The following is a 9355-nucleotide window of genomic DNA, read 5'->3' as shown; positions in this document are numbered from 1 at the left end:
ATGACCCAGAATCTGTGGACACGTCCTTTAACGACTCAGAATTAGTAGACACGTCCTTTAATGACCCAGAATCTGTGGACACGTCCTTTAACAAGACACCATCAGTGGACACATCCTTTAATGACACAGAATCTGTGGACACTTCCTTTAATGACCCAGATTCTGTGGACATGTCCCTCGATGACCCAGAATCAGTGGACGCGTCCTTTAATGACCCAGCATCAGTGGACACGTCCTTTAATGACCCAGCATCAGTGGACACGTCCTTTAATGACCCAGCATCAGTGGACACGTGCTTTGACAAGACACCATCAGTGGATACATCTTTTAACGACCCAGCATCAGTTTTAAAAAAAACACCATCAGTGGACACATCCTTTAATGACACAGAATCCATGGACACGTCTTTTAATGAACCAGATTCTGTGGACATATCCTTCGATGACCCAGAATCAGTGGACACGTCCTTTAACGACTCAGAAACAGTGGATACGTCTTTTAACGACCAAGCATCAGTGGACACGCCCTTTAATGACCCAGCATCAGTGGACGCGTCCTTTAACGACTCAGAAACAGTGGATACGTCCTTTAACGACCAAGCATCAGTGGACGAGTCCTTTAATAACCCAGCATCAGTGGACATGTTCTTTAACAACCCAGCATCAGTGGACACGCCCTTTAATGACCCGGAATCTGTGGACACATCCTTTAATGACTCAGAAACAGTGGATACGTCCTTTAACGACTAAACATCAGTGGACGCGTCCTTTAACGACCCAGCATCAGTGGACTAGTCCTTTAATGACCCCGCATCAGTGGACACGTCCTTTAATGACCCAGAATCCGTGGACACGTCCTTTAATGACCCAGATTCTGTTGACATGTCCATCGATGATCCAGAATCAGTGGACAGGTCCTTTAATGACCCAGATTCTGTGGAAATGTCCCTCAATGACCCAGAATCAGTGGACGCGTCCTTTAATAACCCAGCATCAGTGGACATGTTCTTTAACAACCCAGCATCAGTGGACTAGTCCTTAATGACCCCGCATCAGTGGACACGTCCTTTAATGACCCAGAATCCGTGGACACGTCCTTTAATGAACCAGATTCTGTGGACATGTCCCTCAATGACCCAGAATCAGTGGACACGTCCTTTAACGACTCAGAAACAGTGGATACGTCTTTTAACGACCAAGCATCAGTGGACACGCCCTTTAATGACCCAGCATCAGTGGACGCGTCCTTTAACGGCTCAGAAACAGTGGATACGTCCTTTAACGACCAAGCATCAGTGGACGAGTCCTTTGATAACCCAGCATCAGTGGACATGTTCTTTGACAACCCAGCATCAGTGGACACGTCCTTTAATGACCCGGAATCTGTGGACACGTCCTTTAATGACTCAGAAACAGTGGATACGTCCTTTAACGACTAAACATCAGTGGACGCGTCCTTTAACGACCCAGCATCAGTGGACTAGTCCTTTAATGACCCCGCATCAGTGGACACGTCCTTTAATGACCCAGAATCCGTGGACACGTCCTTTAATGAACCAGATTCTGTGGACATGTCCCTCAATGACCTAGAATCAGTGGACACGTCCTTTAACGACTCAGAAACAGTGGATACGTCTTTAACAACCCAGCATCAGTGGACGCGTCCTTTAATGACCCAGCATCAGTGGACGCGTCCTTTAACGACCCAGCATCAGTGGACGCGTCCTTTAACGACCAAACATCAGTGGACGCGTCCTTTAATGACCCAGCATCAGTGGACACGTCCTTTAATGACCCAGATTCTGTTGACATGTCCATCGATGACCCAGAATCAGTGGACAGGTCCTTTAATGACCCAGATTCTGTGGAAATGTCCCTCAATGACCCAGAATCAGTGGACGCGTCCTTTAATAACCCAGCATCAGTGGACATGTTCTTTAACAACCCAGCATCAGTGGACTAGTCCTTTAATGACCCAGCATCAGTGGACACGTCCTTTAATGACCCAGCATCAGTGGACGCGTCCTTTAACAACTTAGAAACAGTGGATACGTCCTTTAACGACCAAACATCAGTGGACGTGTCCTTTAACAACCCAGCATCAGTGGACACGTCCTTTAACAACCCATCATCAGTGGACTTTTTCCTCAATGACCTAGAATCAGTGGACACGTCCTTTAACAACCCAGTATCAGTGGAGGCGTCTTTTAAAGACCCCAAATCACTGGACATGTCCCTCTATGACCCAGAACCACTGGACGTATCCTTCAACAATCCAGAATCAGTGGACCTGCGGCCACACTGGAGGTTCCATGGACCACATGCTTCACTGCAGACCAGACCAACGGAGCAGCGAGTGGAGGGACAGACAGGAGGTTGGCCTGGTTAGAGGCCGACACGGGGGGGGGGGGGGTCCTGGGGAGACAGTTCCTGTCTTTCTTCTTGTCTGGTAGCAGCACATAGCCTCAAAGTGGGGCCATGTAATGAACGTTCCAGACTCTGAAAAGCAAAGTTCCTGTCATTTCTGCATCTATACAAAATGTTATTCTCGCTTTTACTCAATCTATCAGATTTCCCCTTTCTGTGCTTTAGCGCTGATGTGCTGCTTCTCACTGGGCCAAACGTTTCTCCTGCTTCTCTCTCTGACACAGAAATGATAAACAGCAGAAACACTTGGGTTCCCACTTTCACATCTGGTTCTGCTTCGTTCCTTCTTTCGTACAAATGCTCCTACAAGCTGAATCTAACATTGTGTGCACATTTCTTGCTTGTGTTTTACTTTAGTGAATCTACTCTTTAATGCTCAGACTCACATCTGGTGCAGAGCAACAATGGCGGAGCTGCTGCTCAGTGATCAGCCCCTCATTCCAACGGATGCAGCCCATAGACATGACTGAGGACCGCATGGACGCTGCTGGACTGGGTTCTGAGTGGAGCTAACAGGAACCAACAGAAACCGTCATTACTCACATCCAACGTCAGGATGATTGATAACTAAATGATAGGTCTGTCTTGTGGCTTCATGTTGTTTCTCTTTGAGTCCAGAGAGATAAAACACTGCAGCTCAAGGCAACAACCAGCGTTTTGCTTGTTCATGTTGTTTAGTGAGAGTCGCCGAGCCAAGTGTACAAACATGCAGCCTAAAGGAAAAGAACCCAAATCCATGCTGTTCACATCTCTCCATGTACCATTGTCCCCATGGGATGGTTCTATGTGAGCACGTCCACGTTCTTTGCATTGACTGAAACACACACAGGTGTAAAACGTGAACATGAAGAGCTGCCAAATGGAGGCTGGTCACAACATCCTCATTGTGTTTTACTGAAGAAGATAAAGACTTGGACAGCATCAGTATTGGCTGGGAATTAATGAGGCTCATTGTTTAATATCATGTAGAAGACTGCACTCAGATACTCACGCTCCTCGAATCAGCAACATACTCTAGTTTGTGTTATCAGTTGTTTCCTGACGGTGTCACACGGATATGATCATCATTCCTCTTGTTTATTCAGCGCTCTGTGAGGTGGGATAAAAGATAAAGAAACGCTGGTATATTAAACTCTGAGTCCGTCAGCGATTCCAAGACCTGACAGAGGGAACCGGAGCATCACCGCTGCCAGTACCTGAGGAAGAGGAGGTGGCTCCAGGGGTTGATTATCAATGAGTCTGTGGGAAGAGATGCTGCGTTATCGGAGCCAGATAAGGAACAAAGAGGAGGAAAGGCTGTTGATCACAGCCTCAGAATGCACAAGAGCCCATTCATCTGTGTAGGATGCAGGAGGAAAGAAACTTGGTTCATCGCGATGAAAGGAGGGAAGGTGGAGGAAGAACCGTGTCAGGGACTCGGGCTGGCGGCGGACCCACATGCACAGCACGGAGGCGAGGTTATAATCAACAAAAGGTTTATTGCTCAAGGCAGGGTCATACGGTCCAGGTCAAACACAAAAAAGGCTCGGCAAAAGTACAGGCAGGGAACAGGCAAAAACTCACGGTCAGTAGATAATCCAGTGTCGGGCAGGATACACGGTGCGAACAGGAATAAGACACGAGAACACGAACACTCAGGGAACTCAGGAAACTAGGGACGCTCAACACATTCTCAACTCAACAATCTGGCAAGTGACTACGGGAACAGGAGGTGACTAAATACACAGATGAGTAATTAACTGATACAGTGCAGGTGAGGATAACGATCAGGTGGAGCAGGGACAGCTGTGACAAGACAAAAACCGGAAGTAAAGCTAAAGCAGGAACAGAAACCAGGAGACTACCAAATAAAACAGGAAGTAGTGTTACACAGGACATGGCGTGAACATGATACAACTAGAAACAAAAACACAGATCATGACAGTACCCCCCCCCCTATGGCGCCTTCCACGGCGCCCACGGAAGCCCCCCCCCCAAACCAGGGCGGGCGGAGGGTGGTCCCAGGCGGAGGGACCGAATCCCTACCCCTCAAGGTACATGAGCAGGGTGGGTGGAGGGAGGACCGGGGGAGGGCCAAAACAAGAGTCCACATACACTACAAAGGTCCATGACCAGGAAAAACATGAAGTGAAGGGATTCCCTCACGGAGGGTGATGGCGTGGCGAGACCCTGCTCAGCAGCCGCTGAGCCAGGGTGGCACTCTTAGTGCCCTTGGGCTGGACCGATGTCCCCGGGGGCCACCCCGAATGGCAACGTCCTCCAGGCGGACGCTGATCCGATGGGCTGAGGAGTCGAGGCGGACGTCGCCGCAGGAGGCAGCGCCATCCGGGCAGCAGGAGGCGCCGAGGGCGAGGCCACCAGTCCGGCGGCCGAGACAAGACGAGGGCAGGAACCAGCGGCGTCCTCCTTGGACCACCGCGACGAGAGCCAGGAACCAGCGGCGTCCTCCTTGGACCACCGCGACGAGAGACAGGAACCAGCGGCGTCCTCCTTGGACCACCGCGACGAGAGACAGGAACCAGCGGCGTCCTCCTTGGACCACCGCGACGAGAGACAGGACCCGATGCAGGTGCGGCCGGAGCCGGACCGCCAGGAACCGATGCAGGTGCGGCCGGAGCCGGGCCGCCAGGAACTCGATTGCAGGGTGCGGGCCGGAGCGTGGCCGCCAGGAACCTGATGCAGGTGTGCGGCCCTGAGCACGAGCCGCCGGAAAACCGATGTGCAGGTTGCAGGCCGGAAGCCCGGGGTCCGACCAGGAAACCGATGCAGGTGCGGGCCGGAGCCGAGGCCGACCGGAAAACCGATGCAGGTGCGCCTGAGACGGTCCGCCAGGAACCGATGCCGGTGCGGCCTGAGCCGGGGCCGCCAGGGAAGGAACCGATGCTGGTTGCTGGCCGGAGCCGGGCCGCCCTAGGAAACCGTGCTGGTTGCGGCCGGAGCCGGACAGAGAGCCGGGACCCCCTCCTGGAGGTCGGCAGGACTACTACGACGGGAGCGACCCCCCTCCTGGAGGTCGGCAGGAACTACGACGGGATGCGACCCATCCCTCCTGGAGGTCCCGGCATGGAAACTACGACGGGAGCGACCCCCTCCTGGAGGTCGGCAGGAACTACGACGGGAGCGACCCCCTCCTGGAGGTCGGCAGGAACTACGACGGGAGCGACCCCCTCCTGGAGGTCGGCAGGAACTACGACGGGAGCGACCCCCTCCTGGAGGTCGACAGGAACTACGACGGGAGCGACCCCCTCCTGGAGGTCGGCAGGAACTGCGACGGGAGCGACCCCCTCCTGGAGGTCGGCAGGGACTGCGACGGGCGCGACCCCCTCCTGGAGGTCCGCCGGGACTGCGACGGGCGCGACCCCCTCCTGGAGGTCCGCCGGGACTGCGGCTGGCGCGACCCCCACCTGGAGGTGCGCAGGAACTGCGGCTGGCGCGACCTCCTCCTGGAGGTGCGCAGGAACTGCGGCTGGCGCGACCTCCTCCTGGAGGTGCGCAGAAACTGCGGCTGGCGCGACCTCCTCCTGGAGGTGCGCAGAAACTGCAACTGGCGCGACCTCCTCCTGGAGGTGCGCAGGAACTGCGGCTGGCCGACCTCCCCTGGAGGTGCGACGGAACTGCGGGCTGGCGCGACCTCCTCCTGGAGGTGCGCAGGAACTGCGGCTGGCGCGACCTCCTCCTGGAGGTGCGCAGGAACTGCAACTGGCGCGACCTCCTCCTGGAGGTGCGCAGGAACTGCAACTGGCGCGACCATCCTCCTGGAGAGTGGCGCAGGAACTGCAACTGGCGCGACCTCCTCCTGGAGGTGCGCAGGAACTGCAAACTGGCGCGACCTCCTCCTGGAGGTGCGCAGGAACTGCAACTGGGCGCGACCTCCTCCTGGAGGTGCGCAGGAACTGCAACTGGCGCGACCTCCTCCTGGAGGTGCGCAGGAACTGCGGCTAGCGCGACCCTCCTCCTGGAGGTGCGCAGGAACTGCGGCTAGCGCGACCTCCTCCTGGAGGTGCGCAGGAACTGCGGCTAGCGCGACCTCCTCCTGGAGGTGCGCAGGAACTGCGGCTAGCGCGACCTCCTCCTGGAGGTGCGCAGGAACTGCGGCTGGCGCGACCTCCTCCTGGAGGTGCGCAGGAGCTGCGGCTCCAAGGATGACGGGGACTGGAACGACCGCTACAGGGCCGACAGGAACGGGGACTGGAACGACCGCTACAGGGCCGACAGGAACGGGGGCTGGAACGACCGCTACAGGGCCGACAGGAACGGGGACTGGAACGACCGCTACAGGGCCGACGGGAACGGGATCAGAGACAGGGGTGACCTCAACTTGGCCTACGGGAACGCCCTCAACTTGGCCTACGGGAACGCCCTCAACTTGGCCTACGGGAACGCCCTCAACTTGGCCTACGGGAACGCCCTCAACTTGGCCGACAGGGACAGGAACTGGAACGACCTCAACTGGGCCGACAGGGACAGGAACGGGAACGACCTCAACTGGGCCGACAGGGACAGGAACGGGAACGACCTCAACTTGGCCGACAGGGACAGGAACTGGAACGACCTTAACTTGGTCGACAGGGACAGGAACTGGAACGACCTCAATTTGGTCGACAGGGACAGGAACTGGAACGACCTCAACATGGCCGACAGGAACAGGAACTGGAACGACCTCAACATGGCCGACAGGAACAGGAACTGGAACGACCTCAACATGGCCGACAGGAACTGGAACGACCTCAACATGGCCGACAGGAACTGGAACGACCTCAACATGGCCGACAGGAACTGGAACGACCTCAACATGGCCGACAGGAACTGGAACGACCTCAACATGGCCGACAGGAACTGGAACGACCTCAACATGGCCGACAGGAACTGGAACGACCTCAACATGGCCGACAGGAACTAGAACGGCCGCAACATGGCCGACAGGGACTGGAACGGCGTCCTTACTGGAGCCGACGGGGACAGGAACGACCTTTAACGGATCGACAGGAGCTGGAACGGCCGCAACATGGCCGACCGGGACTGGAACGGCCGCAACATGGCCGACAGGGACTGGAACGGCGTCCCCTCCGGAGCTGGCATGACAGCTTACAGCTGCCGAGCTCGACGGGGGAGACGTCGGGCCTGATTGGGTGGGGCTAACAGTCGTCAGACGGATGGTGCCCTCTGACGGGGACAAGGACGGAACTGGGGTCTGGGCAACACACGACTGAACTGGGGTCTGGGCGACACACGACTGATCTGGGGTCTGGGCGACACACGGCTGATCTGGGGTCTGGGCAACACACGGCTGATCTGGGGTCTGGACTAGGTTCGACTGGGCTGGGACCTGGAGGCGACAGGGCTGCACCAGGGCATGAGCATGGCGAGGCTGAACTGACTGAGAGGTGGGACATGAAGCGGCCGCTGGCTGCAGGCCCGGGAGTTGCAGGGCCTCACGCAGGACAGGCTCCCTCAGGACGAGAGCGGCTGCTTCCGTGAACAGTTGTTCTCTCGCGCCCTGGTCTGCTGCCGAATCGGCGGTGTTCATGAGGTGGGCGAAGAGAAACGCAACCGGAGGAGAGCAGAGGAGGTGGACCCGTCGGGCGACGCTGTCTGGGATGCCTGTTATCAGAGAGACACAGTCAGTCCGAGAATCAAGGGGCTCCTCTGTCGGAGAAGGAGACTGCTCGGTCCCCATGACCGAGACCGCGGGACCCGGAATCCTGGAACCGCGCCGCCGCCGGCGCCGTCCGGAGCAGCTGCGACTGTCCGTCGTTTGGGGCGCTGGGAGCGGTGTGGACCGGACCTCTGTACCGGGACCCGCATGGTGAAACGGGACCGCGGCGTCTGGAGCTTGGGCTGGAGACTGGGGAAAACACGACTGAACTGGAGGTTGAACAGCGCGCGGCTGAACTGGAGACTGAACAGCGCGCGGCTGAACTGGAGACTGAGCAGCGCGCGGCTGAACTGGAGACTGAGCAGCGCGCGGCTGAACTGGAGACTGAGGACCGCGTGAGAGCAGGAAATCCTCCCAGGGAAATAACCATGGAGCTGGGCAGGTTGGTGCAGGCACGACGATCCGACGAGGCGGAGAGGAGGAAACCGAAACCATACTTCCGCGGGAGAGTTATATTTGCCGTAAAAAACAAAGGAAAAACAGTCACTGACCTGACCGGAGGCTAAGTGCTGGCTGGGTCCAAGTGTGGCCAGATTGTTCTGTCAGGGACTCGGGCTGGCGGCGGACCCACATGCACAGCACGGAGGCGAGGTTATAATCAACAAAAGGTTTATTGCTCAAGGCAGGGTCATACGGTCCAGGTCAAACACAAAAAAGGCTCGGCAAAAGTACAGGCAGGGAACAGGCAAAAACTCACGGTCAGTAGATAATCCAGTGTCGGGCAGGATACACGGTGCGAACAGGAATAAGACACGAGAACACGAACACTCAGGGAACTCAGGAAACTAGGGACGCTCAACACATTCTCAACTCAACAATCTGGCAAGTGACTACGGGAACAGGAGGTGACTAAATACACAGATGAGTAATTAACTGATACAGTGCAGGTGAGGATAACGATCAGGTGGAGCAGGGACAGCTGTGACAAGACAAAAACCGGAAGTAAAGCTAAAGCAGGAACAGAAACCAGGAGACTACCAAAATAAAACAGGAAGTAGTGTTACACAGGACATGGCGTGAAACATGATACAACTAGAAACAAAAACACAGATCATGACAAACCGGACAAGGACTGGAAGCTTCAGTAGAGGCAGACGTAGTTGAGATGTCTCATTAGGAAGAAAGCTGCAAACACGAGACAAAGTGGACGCCGAACGGTGATCATGTGTGAACCTCAGCAGGAAACGAGCGCGAGGATCATGTTGCTACAAAACAGCGCTGGGTTCAGGTGGATTCACAGCATCGAGGCTCCGTCTCTCACAACCAAGGATCC

General features: G+C 55.9%; 1 protein-coding gene across 2 annotated transcripts in view; it reads right to left on the bottom strand.

The window, feature by feature from the left end:
- Window positions 1-8674: 8674 nt before the first annotated feature.
- The window catches only part of LOC114868447 (ras-related protein ORAB-1-like), a 6205-nt gene continuing 5524 nt past the window's right edge, over window positions 8675-9355 (bottom strand). For both annotated transcript variants that reach the window (XM_055514103.1, XM_055514104.1), the window contains one exon: window positions 8675-9355. This exon is cut by the window's right edge and continues 1384 nt beyond it. The gene's annotated coding sequence lies outside the window, so the exon portion shown is untranslated.

Source organism: Betta splendens, chromosome 13 (genome assembly GCF_900634795.4).
Source record: "Betta splendens chromosome 13, fBetSpl5.4, whole genome shotgun sequence".
NCBI lineage: Eukaryota > Metazoa > Chordata > Actinopteri > Anabantiformes > Osphronemidae > Betta > Betta splendens.
This window is presented reverse-complemented; position numbering and strand designations above follow the sequence as displayed.